The 16,559-nt window shown below is 42.6% G+C and overlaps 1 protein-coding gene across 10 annotated transcripts in view; it reads right to left on the bottom strand.

Annotated features, from left to right (window-relative positions):
- SOX5 (SRY-box transcription factor 5) overlaps positions 1–16,559 on the bottom strand; it is a 650,561-nt gene that overhangs the window by 349,445 nt on the left and 284,557 nt on the right. For 2 of the 10 annotated variants that reach the window (XM_062616809.1, XM_062616815.1), the window contains exon 4: positions 6,628–6,795. The exons of 7 other annotated variants lie outside the window; for them this stretch is intronic. The gene's annotated coding sequence lies outside the window, so the exon portion shown is untranslated. Of the gene's footprint in view, positions 1–6,627; positions 6,796–10,174; positions 10,193–16,559 lie in introns of those variants that run through there. One more of the 10 variants, XM_062616817.1, reaches the window with a different exon arrangement.

Here is a 16,559-nt window from a genome sequence, read left to right as displayed (position 1 = left end):
GCTACAGCAAAATTGGGATGGTAAATAGGTTAATTTTCATCAAACTTTTCCTTGGGTCTTTCTGACAGTTAATAAAGATACTTTATGGAAGCCATACACTCAGTGACTGCCTAGTTATGCTGATCCAACCAATTTCAACAGGGTCAAAGGAGACTCTACAATCCTGCAGTAGGAAAGACAGATACAACTAAGTCAGTTAAGTGATTAGGCTTTATTATTTCCTTTGAGGGAATCTGAAAGAGGAATTCCTGGACTTTGATTAATTTGGACCTGGAATAACAAGATCATTGGATGGAGAAGTCAGTCAAACATGGAAGAAAGAATGGGATAGATTAATTCTTACAAGCCATTTGCTTTGGTGAGCTTGAGCTGACAGGCATTACCCTATTCTCAATAAATTAAAAAAGCTCCCAGTGGGTGTTGCCATGCAGTAGGAAAAAGTGAGCGGCATATTTGGGGTCTGGTAAGCTGAATGTATCTGGAAAAAAGTGTGGTCCTAAGTCTCAAAATATAGCAGATCTGTGCCCTGATTAGCTTACATTCATCCAAACCTCCTCCTGTGCCCTCTGCTTAGATTAGGTTATGCACACAACCTATTTTCTATTTATGCAACATCTGCTCTGCTTTGAGATTGTGAACAAGAACATTTCCAGGCTCCAAAGCAGGATGAGATTACAGACTGGTGAACTGAGCTAGATAAAACAAGGCTGGAGCCTCAAAGGTTTAGGCTCAACTCAGATTATTTAAGATTCAAAAAGTGTCTCCATTTTGCTTTAACGCAAGTGATTTTCTCATTTATACCTCCTTGCAGACTTGAGAAGGAAAGGAAACAGAGTCCTTAATTAGCAGAAGTTCATCTAGTGCTGTTCTCTCACATGTCCAGTGCCAAATCTTGTGGATAACATGTAGTGCCATAATTAAGCCTTCAGCCCTGATTATTCAGAGCTCAGAGAGTCATCTAGACCCTGTCATCCAGACATTGTGATGTTCTACCATTGGAATAAAGAGGATGGGAAGAAAGGGGATTTTTCAAGCACAGATGATACTGGTATGAAAAAAGTCCACCTTATGGGAACATTTCAGGGACTAAGAATGGAAAGAAGCTGCAGTACTGCTGAAGCAGGGGGAGGCAGCAGGGACACCCTGAACAGGATCCCCCTGCAGATCACTAGCTCAAAAGAAGAGGAAGGGGGACTCTTTTTTCCTAAGGAGCAACTAGTGATGTTTGTGGTAACATCTACAGTAAAGTTAACAATGGTTCCTGTAAAAATCACACATGTGGGCAGCAAGACCACAATTTGGTCTGTAGCAGCTACAGAAACTATACATGGAAGATCTATTTAATTTTTTTAATAGCAACAGGCAGAAGGTTAAACATCTGACCAAGATGACCATCTTGGGGCTGTTGGACAGGACAACAGAGCTCTTCCTACCTTCCTGCTGGACTTGGCATCACTGATCTAACTCACATTCACTGGCAAAGCACATGAGAACTAAGGAGATGCTGCTGCTATTGAACTGATAGTTCAATAGCCCCACTGATACTCTGGGAGCCCACAGGCTCGCAGCCCCTGCCTCCCCCACTCCCAAGCTCAAATTCACAAGCCATCCAGAAATAGCGGTTTACCAGTTTGATTATCCTAAAACATTCAGCTGCGTTCAGTGGAATAATAGTTCACTGATAGCCTTAAAAATAAATAAATAAATTACTCCCTCTTTACTTGGCCATGATTGAGGGTTTTCCCCCCCCCTTGGAGGAGGCTGCAAGACAAGGAATGCCATTCAGCTAATAGGGACTGGCTGCATCAAAAAGCAGCCAGGATTTCTCCCTCTCCCCATTTTTCCCCTCCCCAACACAATAGACCTGAAAACAAAAGACAGATTATTAGGTTTAAGTATGTAGCCCATTCTCCACATACCCCTTCCCCCCTCCTCCCACCCCTTCTTCGGCACATCTGGTAACCATGTGTGGCAAGTGCTAATGAAGACTTTCCTGAGTGAGCTACAATTAGTTCCGACTGCTGCTCGCCTCTCTCGGCTGTACCGAGGACAAAAACCCAACCCAACACAAAACAAAATCTTCCCTTCACTGTTCCCGAAAACTCCCACTGCCCCTGGGATTCCCCCTCCTCATCATGCTGCTGAAGTTAAAACAAAAAGAAAAGTGTAAGCAAATACTTTAAGGCTCTCTTCCGCCTCACTTTTTTTTTCCTTTTTTTTAAATCAGCATTTTATTCATTTTGATTGAACACGACAGGCAGGCAACAGTGTTACTATGATCCTGTCTACAATAGAGAATTGTTAAACAGATGTCCATCTCTCCCCCCCCCCCCCCCCAGCCTGGCAATATTATACACATAGCAGTTTTATCTGCTTGAGCAGATCAAATTTGTGTATGTGTGTGTGAGGGTGTGTGTTGCCATTTGGAGTGATTAGAATAAGCTGCACAGAGTCAAGATGTATTGTGCACAATTAAGCCCATCTCCAGACCTCACATTTTTGTTTACTCTTGGTCTCTTCTCCTCTCCCCAATCAAGCTACTAATAGAGCTGTTTCAAGTTTCAACAAGGACCACATTAACTGCTCATCTCCACATAAAACAGAATGCCAAACCTCAGCCTCTCCCCAAGATCTGAGTGTCAGCCTCCCGTCTTCCATATTTCTCGCTGAAACTGCCATGGACCTCACCTTTGAAATTCCTAATGATTCCCCCTAGTACACACTCTGGGAGCAATGTGAAATTTCACAGTGTGAGACTTTCCTTATTCTTTGTCATTTCTCTCAGCTGTGTCACCCAGCGTGATTGCTACTGACCAACCCCTACTTGAAAGTATGTTCCCACTAAATAAACAAGCCAGATAATTGCTGTAGATGTGATGATATCTGCATACATCATACTTCAATTATACCTTATTCACGCAAAAAAATGGCTATGACCCTCCTACGCCTTTTGAAGAGTGCTGTATATTGAAATGCAAAAAACTAAGTTCTAAAAGCAGAACAAAAGCAAAACTGATTCTTTTAAAGGAGTTATTCTCTTAAAATACACATGTATCTACTTGCCAAATGATTTCTCAGAGAAGATGATAGGCTGGAGTAACTCAGGGAGGGAGGAACAAAAGGGGTTTTAATCATGGTTCGGATTAAAGAGTTGTATAACAATTGCTCTCCTTCCAGGCATATATACTGTACACGCTCACTGTAAATGATCAGCATTTAAAGAAACAAAGTGCACCATGAAGCATTTAACATAAAGACAGCTGCGTATACGTTAACACTTTGTTAATCAAAATACACTGGGTATCTTTCTCACTCGTGATACCAGAAAACTTAGTCACACAGGACCAACAACCAAAGCTGGGCAGGACTGTAGCTTCTCTCATACCCCAATTTTAAGTACATAAAACCCACCCAAAAAAAAGGCAAAAAAAAAAAGATTATATATATATATATATATAAAGCACAAAAATCTTTCTAATCTGAGGGCCTCTTTTTGGACAAAATATATTGCTTGATCTCCACATAGTCTTCCTTTCCAAGCAGGGAGTAAAGCAAAGCTGTTACACTCCTAGCAATATTTTTCAATAAAACATAAATTTTGCACTTTGAAAAAAAGGCTAATTTTACTGGTAATGAATACCAGTAATAACTTAATGAGTCACTGCAGTACACACTTTAAGGAGGAGCTGGTGCTAATGCGTGAATAATTATTGACACAATTAAGTGCCCAACACTGGGCCTGTTAAACTGCTTCTGGCACGTGAGGGCTCCTTAATGGCTCGGCTGTATCGTACAATGACCCTAAAAGGTTTTAAAGCACAGAGAGCTCCCCTCTGCTACTGCAAGGGATCCATGGATCTCAAATCCGTTCCCCACCAGACAATACTGAATTGCTCAGGATTTACATCCCATGTGGGGTTTCGCCCTGTTGCCCATCTGAATAATTAGCTATTTGCCGATTCAGTAAACAGTAAGCTCACCCTTTGACCTGCTTTGGTATAGACTGTCTGGTCCCTAACCCTGCTGGGGGCTTCCGCCTGCCTAATGCTCGCTTTGTGAGGAGGGTTGCTGCTGGAAACTCACTGGTCCCTTCCCACTGGTGGCTCCAAAGCACAGGACCCCAGCATCATGATGGCCATCAAATCCTCAACAACTCAGCTCACCTACAAAAAATTGTTTGAAATCGAAAAAGAGTATTCTGCACCAAAAAGGCACTGAATGAAACATTTCCAAGATGCTCTTAGCCCTGTTCCACACACTCAGCTTCTCTCTCTATTTTACAATGTGTGCAAATGTACAGATGTTCCAGCTAAACCAAATTTCAAGCCCTGCCACGCATACCATACTTATCTCCAGCAAGTCCTGCAGAATCGCTGGAGATATTTGCAGGTTTCCAGCAGGGATATATGAGAGGCAACATTATCATCAGGAAAGCTGTAAAAAAGTCACCTCTGACAAATAACTCTAAATCATGTTTCACAAGGAGGGCGCTCGCATCCTCTGAATGGACAGGGCTGTCTCTTTAAGTCAAAATGTCCTGCCAAGATGCCTCATCAGTTAGTTGGAGCAACATATGCACTCACACAAAAATTGACCTTTTATTTCTGTCATCCTGAACTCTTTCTGACCTTCCCCAAGCTATTCCGGCATGGGTGTAGGTCCATTAGACAGATAGGCAGACAGACAAGCAAGCAGACAGATCACACTATTTAATGTTAAAATCTGCATGGCCTGAGTACTGCATCTACAGTGTTATCAGTGATGGAGTCCCAAACCTGGGGTTATTAAGAGTGTGTTTAAGCAGTTATTAAGAGTGTGTAATGCTGTGGTCACATGCTGACTGCAAGGCAGCTATCATGTCTGAGACACGTGAAAGGAGGAAAGAGAGTAGCACAGCATTGCCCTCCTGGTCCTGCCAACATAGGGCACCATTAATGGAGAGTCAGAAGCAAGAACAATTACAAGGAAATGAACAATTAAGCGAGTTATAATCAGATTCTGCAAGCGGCTACCCTCTGAGAGACTGTGGCAAACAGCCCGCTAGTCACAACAGCATGCAAGTCTCCTCCACTCCAGAGCTGCTCCAATGGATGGTGATGGTTTGCCGTGCCACAAGCAGGAAGGACAGACAGGCTGGACAGACAATATCCACAATCAGCGGTCAGAGGATCCTCCTTGCTCCTGCCATGGTTCTCCTGTCTGGCCTGCATAAGCACTTGATCACTCTGTGTTCTCTCATCTGCAAAATCCAAATAAATATGCTACCATCTTTGTAGGATGCCATAAGCACATATTCACTTTAAAACCACCTGTTGTACTGTTCATAACAAACAAGAACAGGAAAACCTGACTGACCTGAAAAAATACATATCCTGCATTAGAAACTACCCAACACACAGTCTAATACTTCCCATACAAGAGAAGGTTTGGGAGATATTCCTTCAAAAAATAAGTGGCTTCATTCATTTCCATTTATCAAATAACTGGAGATATAAATCCCAGTCCTTGTTCCTGATAGACACCACAGGTCAACATCCAGCTGGAGCATAGCTACCAGTTGACCATGTCCCACATGATGATACATTTCCACTTGCACAGTTCCACCAGACCTCCCACAACCCAAGGCTCTATCTGAAACACCAGAAGTGTAAGAACTTCTGAAACTGTAAAGAAATCAATATTTACTGGGGGCCACAGGAGGATAAAGTGGACTTTGTAACAGCTTAACACCCATTCTGAGAGGAGCATTCCCCTCACTGCTCCTTCAAGCAGTGCATGAGGCAGACACTGGATACCTCCTGTTACTACACCTGAGGAAGCAATAAGGAAAGAGACCTCTGTTCCCCTTCACTTAGGAGACAGGCATCTATAGGTCTGGGTTTTACATACACCAAATTTCTTTCAAGGATTTAGTGTCCAGTTTTGCTCATAAAAGCAGGGAGTCATAGAAGCACAGAATGATTTGGGTTGGACCTGACCTTAAAGATCATATAGTTCCAATGCCTCTGCCACAGGCAAGGACACTTTCCACTAGACCAGGTTGCTCAAAGCCCCATCCAGCCTGGCCTTGAACACTTCCAAGGAGTGGCAATACAAACCCAACAAACCCAAAATGCTGCACAAGCTATTTGACGAAAAAAAAATCTGTTTTTTTTTTTTTGTTTTGTTTGTTTTGATCAAAGACAAAAAGTTACTGAGTGGCAAAGCAGTAGTGGTCTTTGTCACTTGGAAATCAGTGCGCTGCCCGTGAGAGTTTTACTTGTAGCTATATCATGCCAACTTAATGGTACCAGACTCTTCATAAACGGCTCTCATCCTCTTGCCCTAACTTGGACCAGAAGACAGCTGCTCTAACAAAAGCGGTCTGCAAAGCCAGCTTGGGAGAGTTTGTGTGGCTGCATTAGGATTTCACCACTGCTCCACTGAGCTGCCATGTGGAGAGTGCTGCTGAGACCCAGCCCTAGGTAGCTTCCAGGCTGCCCTTTCTCTTCTGTAACAAATTAAATGTGCAAGAAAATATTGCCACATCCCATGAGTATATTGACACAATTGGGACTTCAACCCCAATTTTGCTTTGCGTTTTACAAATGGCTTTATTTATCTTAAGATAAAGCGCGTGTACTTTACCAATATGCTTAGGACCTGATACAAGGGCGAGCTGTGTTGGGGAAGCGGAGTCAGTGAATCTACTGGGCACTGGGTCGCCTGAGGACGGGGCCCCTCCTGAGGTGCTGACCTATGGCTTTGCTGCGACAAGAGCTGCAGAACCCTGAGACACTTGCAGAATTAGTCCCCCTAAAAAAAGAAAGAGACGATGAATTTTTTATGACTCGCAGTGCTAAACGTATGTTTTGGAGTCAGCTGGTGTGAAAACTGCAGGGAAAATGAATCAAACTTTAGATTGTTGGTCATAGGCTTTTATAACGTGGAACAGAAAAAAACAGACATTGTATTTGCATTCTATTTCTAGGCCTTTTAAGCTGTAACAGCATGAGTGGTATTTGCATCAGGAGTTACCATATATCATCGCAAAGCAACATATGCATAGATGGAAAAAAGATGACGGCAGCAGCAGGTTCAGTGAAATCTCAGGATCTCTCTGTGATAGGGACCTGCTAAAGGTTTGGTTTTATTTAGCGTAGCTTAAAATGTCATTGGCATATGTGTTTCTCAATTAACACCAATTTAATACACTCCAGAAGTGTTCTATTCTGAGAGCAGGCTTTAGAGTTTACAAAGGATCTAACCTGACATTTCAGTACAGGATATCCAGCCCCATTTACAATCAGGAAAGCACATTATGAAGGCTGGATTTTTTTTTTCTCTGACATTGTGTAACATTGCCTGTAATGATAAATACAAAAGTCAGAAAATCCTAGCAAACGGTGTTATAGTATGGAAATTATGAGTCCATCCAACCTCTGTGAGTCACTCATATCCCCCATATGAAATGGTGCCTCACAGGAATTGCAGATACTCAGCAAGTGGATGGTTGGTTTTCCTACTCAGTGCCTCACCGATGCCACAACATTTTGCTTTACAGCTTCCCAAGTGATAAACTGCAACTCACCAATAGAACAGGTTATAAATACATTTAAAAAAAAAAACCCAAACAAACAACAAACCCCAAACACAAAGAGAAGTAACAAATAATCCTAAAAACCCTGGGCTTTCTGTCAAAAATTTGAAGAGAGAAAGATTTACTGGTGATGGCTTCCTAAATGACACATACAGATGTCCAACAGGATCCCAGAAACCAACTTCTGAGAAGCTAAAGGATTATTTATTAACTAAAAGGATGAATAAAGAATAGGGAAGTATCATTTCATATGAACTTTACACAGACTATATGAGTGTCTACAATCTATTTAAAAAAGGCACCTGGCATTATTAATATTGATTTTGGAATATACAATTCATTAGATGTAACAGGCCAAATTCAGCCTTGATGAAAACAGTAACTTCAGAGAAGCTGTACAGGACAGAAATATCTCTGTGAAGTGTTTATTCTGAAATCAATAACAACATTCCAAAAACATTGGGGGGGGGGGATTGTGTGGTGGGGGGAGGGAAGGTTAAAGTCAAGCATTTCAAAGTTAGGAAATACCAATATTCAAATTGCTCATTAATTCTATCCTGTTGTGTCCATCCTCTGTACTGAAGATGGAAAACTAGACCAGGCTCTTGCAGTTCAGAAGTGTATCACAGGGCATTCACACAAGAGGGCAGAAGTGTGATTGGAGGGACAACATGAATTTGGCTTTAATTGTCCATGTTTGGCTTTGCAATTTGCTTTAAACATTGGTTTTGCATGAACTTTCCTCCTTTTCTAAAGGTGGGGAGAAGGGAAAAGAAAACTAAATATATTACATACAACCACTGAAGCTTTCCAAATCACACCTCCCTGGGAAGGTTTAGCCTTTTCCCCTCTGCACAGAAGTCAACTGTTTGAGCTTCTGGGTATGAGCTGGAGTCTGCAGAAAATAAGGTATTGTCTGGTCTGCAGCCAGGAGACCTCACCACTTTTTCCCATTTCCCAGCTACACTGCTGAGGAAACTCCAGCCAATGCCAGCCTTGGGAGAGAGAGGAAGGGAAAAGCACACGTCCAGGGAGGAGGCTGGGAGAGCACATAACTGCAATCCTGCTACAGCTGCTCTGGAAGGTCCAAGGGTGCCTAATTCAGTATGCGCTTCATGAGTGGAGGTTATTTGGTACCAGCTGAGCTCAGCTCCCTGTGACACCCCGGTCTCGCTCATGTTGTGATACTGTGACACACTTCCTAGACAATGAAAGTGAAATGGTGAATTTCATAGCCTTGTATCACCACCAGGTTTGAACAGAGCCCCATGGCATGACAAAATTGTACTTCTGAAACCTGGCATTTTTTTCACTAATAAATTTTGAAAATGCCTAAGGCAGAGCAAACATTATGGCTTTATGGTCCAACAGGATATTTCAGAATTCACTGAGGCAGTCTAAATGCAGGGGAGTGCTACTGTCTCTTGCAATAAATAATTTGGAAGAATCTTTCTTTGTAACAACATTCTCACCTACACACTGCCTAGAGCATGTGTGTTTGTATATACCCATATATATAAACACATTCTTGAATACACACAGTTGGAAAGACTTCATCCTGAGCATGACTTGCCAGGAAACCTGGAAAATTCTGATATTTAACAAGTTAATATATTAACAGATGGGCACATTCAAAATGAGAATTTAATCCTGAATTTGATCAGGAATGCGTGTTGAACTCTGCTATAAGGAACACTGAAATTCAAAGTCATTATCCAAGGTCGTCTTTTTTTTTTTCTTACTCAGAGTAAATCTTGTGCTTCAGATTCTTCAGTTCCTGGTTCCACTGCAAGCCTAGAGTTTCTCACATTCTTTTGGGTACTTTGAAAACTGAACTCAAAAGACAAAACTCACTCATCAGGCACTCAAGAGGGTATTCATACCACCTAACTTCAGGCATCTAACCATTTATAGAGTCAACAGAGGTTCCTAACATGACAACACTGAAGCCCCCTTTGGGTAAGCCTGCCTGTTTCTATTGAGTGCCCAGGCAGCTTTGGCTCCTAATTTAGGTACATAATTTAGATGAGGCTACATGGTGTGATAATTTTGTCCTCAAGCCCTTCTACAGCACACATATATACATGCTAGTCAGCCACAAGCTAACTCAATCCCAAATGAGTGGGGTCTGAGTTAAATTCAGGTTTTAGCTAAAAATGGGCCTTAGTGCAGATCTTGATGTCCACAAGCTCTAAGAATTAAAGGTCCCATTGTAGATGCAAATTTCTTTGACCTACCTACAGCTTCAGCTGGTAACTTGGATTAGTCTCTTCCTAAAAGAAGCTATAAACCCGTTGTCCAATGGTTCTTTAGTTGGTTTATTCTAATGACACAATAATGTTAACATCCTCATTTTTTAGTGTTAGCATTCATTTTGAGTGTTAACATTCAGTTATCATTACTGAACCTTTTTTATGTTATACTTCATACATGGCAAAGAACTTTCCAGAAGTACAAATACCATGCCTGGCATTTGCATATCACTCCCCATTAAAGCATTACCTCCCTTCCTTTCCCGTGCCCCCCCCCAGCTCACAACATGCAGCAGTGGGAAATGAGCAGGCAATTAAGTTAAAGCTGCAAAGAAAATCCTACCAGCTCAATGCAGTTATCACACTGAACCAGGCAAAGGGATTGCCTCAGTGCAAGTTCTCCATCTGCACTAGATGTACAGCTTCTGAAAGGGTTAAGAGAGTAGGAAAGCTTTCAGAAATACCCAGAAACAAGGATACCTGCAGGGCGTGCTCAGTTTGTTTTGAAGATGTGTTGTTCTAACACAGTGGTTCACTGGTTGAATATATTGCTATTTGATATCCTGCTAGACAACTCTGTGGCTACAGTTTTGTGTCAGATCAGTTAAGCTTTCTGTCAGGATGTTCACTTCAGCGATGATCAAACCCTGGGCTTGTCTGCACAGGCAAGCCCACACGACAGGCTGTGGTGGGACTCCACTGTGGACAAGCCCTTCTGCATTCTCCCTTCTTGGGCTGCTCAGGTGAGGGGCAGCTCCATGAGCATCCCCGGGAACATGCTGCCCCCCCACGGGGCATGCTCACTGCCTCCACAGAGGACAACAGAGCACAAAGACTCATACACTACACGTTCACGCACTGCTCCTCCTTATTTCTAGCCTAAGGTCAAAAAGCCCCTTTTGTGTCCTTTCATGCTGCCTTCTGGCGGCTTTAATCTTTTATTATTTTTTTAATCTGAAGACAGGTTCACAATATGCTCTTTTTAGGATGATGCCTACCCTCCTTCTAGGAGCACAGGAGAAGGAGCTCCATCCTGCAGATCCACCCTGCAGATCCATCCTGCCAGTCTCCTCTGCACCCATTCAACTTTACTCCTGAAAACACAAATTCTCCCAGAGTGATTCACAAATCTCCCCCCGCCCCCCCACTGAACTCATCCAAACATGTTTCATGGTAGGAAATTTTGCCTCTCCAGTATGTTGTCAAGACCCATTTTGAACTGTCAGCACTCTTGACTAAGATGCTCAAATATTACCTTTGTCCATAACAAACCTGACTGCTTTTTGCTTCCTCTCTCTTTGCTTAAAAGGACTTCTCTTTACATCCTAAAGTAACTGCATTTTCCTAATGGGCTCCTGTGAGGGACTTTATACAAAGCATTTCAGCACTTAAATAAATCATATCCCAGTTGTTCCCTGGCCACTAGTTTGCAAACTCTTCCTAAGAAGGAGGAAAACCAATCTAATTAGTTAATCTTTACACAGTACTTTGAAGATGAACAGTGATAGGTCTGTTTAAACATTCTTACACCACCCGTTGTGTTGCTTTTGGTTCAGTCTCCCACACTGATCAGGATCCAACACTGACCCCCATGGGAACCATCCCAAATCTCTCCAGCTGCCACCCTTGCTTTCTGCCTTGTTGGGATGCTCCTCAGATGACATCACTCTCTACACACACAAGATCTTTCCCAGGAAGAAAATAAAAAACTCCTTCAAATCCTAACTCTGTAGCTGGGCTGTGTACTACAGACCTTCGTCTATAAATAAACACATGCTCAAAACTGGTTTGGGGACCAGTCCTAAACCCTTCAGTCATATACTTGTTAATATTCACTTGCACCAGCAGTGCTGGATGAACAGCTGATTGTTGGGATAAGGGAGTTGCAGTACAAAACCTACATGATTTTGAAATTTTCACTGCTATGCAAACCAGCTGGAGAGTTACTAAAGCACAACAGAAGTAGCAAAACTCCTAATCAGCGTGTCTCCTTGAGTCTGGAAGGGAGTCTGGTGAAGAAACAAGTCAGAGCAAGATCAGCTCTCTAATATACAACACAAACCATCAATTAAATAAATTAACCAAAGGACAACTAGCATCTTGTACAGTAGCAGGTAATTCAGAATCTGTTTGTGCCACACAAGATGGGCTTGGAAGCTGGCTAGACCCCATGTCGTGGGGTTTTGATTGCCGAGGAGCTGGTATTATTTCTCTTTCATCCAATGCTTTTGCTTTTTGTTTTCTGTTTTTAAGTGAGGGTTGCGGTTGTTTCTAACCCATATGTCTCTAGTTTTGAGCTGCGTGGTTTGCCCCCTCTGTCTCTCATCATTGCTTTTGGCCCAGTTTCTTGACAGGAAATGCGAGATTTATTTTATCTGGCCTGAACTACCTTGTTCCTTCCTGACTACTGGTGTTACTTCACTCCAAATAACACTGCTTTTCGCTTACTGCCTGCCCAAGGTCAAAGCCTGAGGGGAACAGCCATATTTAAGAGCAATGGTGAAAGAAGGGGATAAGGCTTCAGGGCATGAAGAGAAAAGAAAAGGCAGAGGGGAGAGAGAGAAATGGTAAGAAATTCAGATGTGATTTAAAAAAGTTTTGGTTTGGAGGAGATCCCCTGTTTTCCTTCAGCCAGCAATAAGCTGAACTGCTGCTATCGAGTAACTCTTGGATATGTATTGAAGCCAAGCTAGTAATGCTAATGTTATCAATTGAAGCATGACATTGCCAGGTTAATTTAGATCATGAATTCAAGGAGAAAAACAACTACCAAAATTGATACAAGAATTTAAAAAATACTCCTGAAGATTTTCAGTCTCTCTCTGGTCACTCAGCAGAAAAAGCAGCATAGAAATATGAAATACATCCATGGTTAAGAGGAAAGCAAACTAAATGCAAACAAACATATAATTGCTGAAAACCAAACATAAATTTTTAAATGAATTACGTCTGAGTTCCTCTGATGCTTGTAGAAGGATTTGTAAATCTTTGCCTGGTATCATTGAGTACATAGTAAATTAACTTAAAAAAGGTGGGGCAGGATCTGTGCTAGGCATTGCAGCTCTGCTGAAAGCCATGGCATTCCAGCTACCCAAGAGCAGAACAGCCTTGCAGCTGCCAAACTGCTTTTTGACTCATCAAAGGGCTAAAAAAACCCCTTCTCTCCCCATATACCTGACCTAAAATGAATCCAAAGCAACAAACAAAGATAATTCTCCAGCCAGCAGAGGCACGCACCTTGCCAGCATCCCAGCCTGCAGAGCATTTACTCTGAGCAGGGAATGTAGCTTCAGCCTGCCCACTTACTTGCTTTTATCCTTGAAATTGGACTGAAGTAAGTTGTTCACAGCTTCACAGAAGCACAAGGGTAATGGGCACTTTTGACTAAAACACACCCAAACACTAGAATAAGTACATTTTTCAGAGTGAATTCTTTATCCTGGCCTGATTTAAAATTTTGTTTTGTAAGACACTTCTGACAAAGTCACCCCTCACAGCCTTTTTTACCCATGGTGGTTCAGAAGGAATTGAAATGCCTGCTGAAAGCCAGCAGTCACAAATTAGCTGCTAACTGGCAAAGCAAGAGAGGCTTAAACATCTCTGGGTAACTCCTCAAGTTCTGATGTTTTTATGACTTTTTTGTGATACCAGCCAAAACAAACTGTTCAGAATAGGGCTCAGGGCCTGGCAGGAGAAGGGAAGGATGGCTCTTCAAACAACCTGAATAGGCATTAACAACACTGTTAAGTCAATACCAAAATGTGGTACAAGCTCCCTCACAGTAGCCTTTTGCTATGCCAAACACTAAGGCACATTACTGCGTCAGTACCACATCCCTGCACCAAGTGCTGGTGGGCTCTGTGTGGTACAGGAAGACACTGCTTTGCCCCATGATGTTCTGATCTGCACAGATAAGATCCTGAGCACCATCCCAACCTCTGCTTCCTGAGCATCACATCAGGCTCCCACATGCAGACAGCCAGCTTCCTCCCATGTAAGGGAAAATGGTTTTCTGTACCAGCTGGAAGGTGGTGTCTGAGGAGATTGCTCTTGCCCCTCATTCCAGAAACACACAGATTGTGCACACAGTAATTCAAATATCTCTACTTAGTCAAAGCTCAGAGAAGGATCTGAAAAATGTCATAACTGGTACAAGAAAAAGCATGGGACCAAGCGACTGCAAGCAGGGAGGAGTAGGGCTTCCCCTTTCAGCAGTAGGAGGTTATTACATTGGCTCAGTTGAGCACTGAATTGTACCATTACATGATGAAGTCGGTAGAGCAGAGATTGCCCTTTACTTTTTGGGGTGCTACTGTTTAACTGAGGTTCCAGGTACTGTTTTGCTGCAGCACTAGCACTAGCAACAGCCTGACTTCCTACTGCTTGCTGAAGTGTCTCTCTTTTCTATGCCATTATTACCCCAAATTCATTATCCTTATGAAACAGGGAGTTTCTTGGTGTCTTGGCTTAAGAACACATGGTCAAGCCTTATGATCCAGTACTGTTCTCTTTTGCTGAGGCCTGAAGACTCAAAAGCTTCTCAAATTAAGAATGGACATTTAGTGAAAAATTGATTAAAAACAGAATTATAGTTGGCAAGAGTTTATCAATGGAGTGGTGAGGCAAGTATGCTTAGCGCCATATTCCTGAAGTTCAACCCCATACTCTCAGAGTAAGAGGCTAAAACCTGTCGGTTGTCCTCAACGGTGCTTTGTACCCTTCAGAGTCTACTTACTTCACTGCAGTTAGGTTTAAGTGGTGTTTAGCATTCCATGATTGCCCTACTTTACAGTCCCTTCATTTTCCTAGCTTAAAAAATAGCGATGTTGCAGCACTGTAGTGTTTCTGTTGTGATTGTCATGATGGAAGCAGAGCCAATGCAATTTGCCCATGTTTTACTAACCGCCATCTGGCAGGGATATGGTGACATGTTAATCTTCACAGGACTCTTATTTTTCAACTATCTGCTGGACAACTAAGGAGATCACCAGGCTGCTGGGATGAGTGCCAGATGGGAGGCAGGTATGTTTATGAGTTTAAGATTCTTATTTTCTTTCAGTGCTTTCACATGCTGTTCATGTAGTGGCAGGAAAAGTGAAAAGGGGGAGGAGGGGATGAGTCAATGACTAGACTACAACTGTTCAAAATCACTTTGAGGTTCTGCAAAATGTGTTTGTTTCACAGTCCACCTCTTATCTGCTGTTTGCTCACTTGGCCTTGAGGTCTGGATGGGTTCTGTGGGAGTCCTTCTTTCCTGTGCTTTTCCCAGTGTCCCCAGTCTGAAAAGCAAGCACACTGCTGAGCATACACACTGCACTCAATAAAATGGCCATGCTTCCTCCTACGCCTTGCTCTTGGAGCTCTGGTGAGTTTTGGGGTGATGGAAGGACACTCATACCTCAACAGTATTTACCTCAACAGTAATTACAGGCAGCTGACATGGTGCTAGCCGAGCAGCTAAATCCTGCACAGAAATCTCAAGAGTTACGGCAGCTAGGCCAAGAACAAGAGAAGAGTCTGTGCTCATCTCCCTGGACTTCAGGGGTGCTAAAATGGCAAAAATTCTTGTGACAATATGGAGATTGAGTCTTCTGTATCATGGATGCTTAAATAACTCAAAGGATAATGGTGACATCAAACTATATAACTATTTTGAAGTTTACCTAAAAATACCACAAGAAAAAAAATCAGCCACTTCTGAATGGTGAAAGGACAACTGAGGACAGCAGATGAAGCGTTCAGAAGATCATTGCTTCCTCAAGTAATCCAGACAGTAAGTTAACTTTGTCTGGAATGTGCTCAGGTCCCAGCTACATGATGCCTCTTTAAGATCCCCTTCTAGATCCCATGTCTCTAGGCCTCCTCAGCAAGGGCCACCACTCAATGCTGTGGCTCTCAGCTGGGAGGAGGGTGTGCAGCACCTGTCCAACTCACCAGGGCTGGAGCCAATGCCGTCAGTTCAGAAAAAAATCAGCAGGTTCAGCAAATTCATCTAACAAATGCCTTAGTCTGACTCACCTTCTTGTAGCAGGGCCAAAAAACAGAGTCTGGTTTTAGCCACTGTAATGACTAACATTTGTAATGACTAACAAAGACCTACAGCTAGAAACACAAGCTGCTTTAACTCAAACTAAACAGTCATGGCTCACCAGCTAGGACTGAAAGATTCATGTTCAGCTCAAACGTAGAGGAGTATCTGTGGCACACTCTCACCAACATGTTACATTAACAGAGCTGTGCACAATAAAGCCTTATTACAGTAGGCTTCTCATACAAAAATTTCTGATGAGGGGGCTGGTTTGGAAGAACCCTGTGTTGCATCAATTAAGCAAAATAAACAACTCCTCCCAAATTTTCATCCAAACAAAAACCAGAGCAAAACCAACCAACCAAACAAGCCTCACCTGTCACGCTCAGGTTGGAAATCAACTCAAGGTTATTGTCGAGGGTAAAGTATGTGACATACATGCATACCTTCCATTTCTTCCCTCACCCTAGGTAAAGCAATTACTGGGGAAATTATCTGCTCGATTATTAATTAAATATCTATAAATTCACACACTCACAGACAGTCTCTCTCTCAATAGGTCTTGGCATAAGGGAGCACACAGAATTTTGGCAATGAGCTGAAAGTGGAATAGGCGGCACAACCTAGACATGCCCAGCCTTCTTGACACAGGAACAGCTTCTCTTCCCTATGCCAGTGGTTCGCTCAGTGCCAGCTCTGA

Source organism: Pezoporus occidentalis, unplaced genomic scaffold, assembly GCF_034315485.1.
Source record: "Pezoporus occidentalis ecotype Australia unplaced genomic scaffold, CSIRO_AGI_Poc_V1 ctg19, whole genome shotgun sequence".
NCBI lineage: Eukaryota > Metazoa > Chordata > Aves > Psittaciformes > Psittacidae > Pezoporus > Pezoporus occidentalis.
This window is presented reverse-complemented; position numbering and strand designations above follow the sequence as displayed.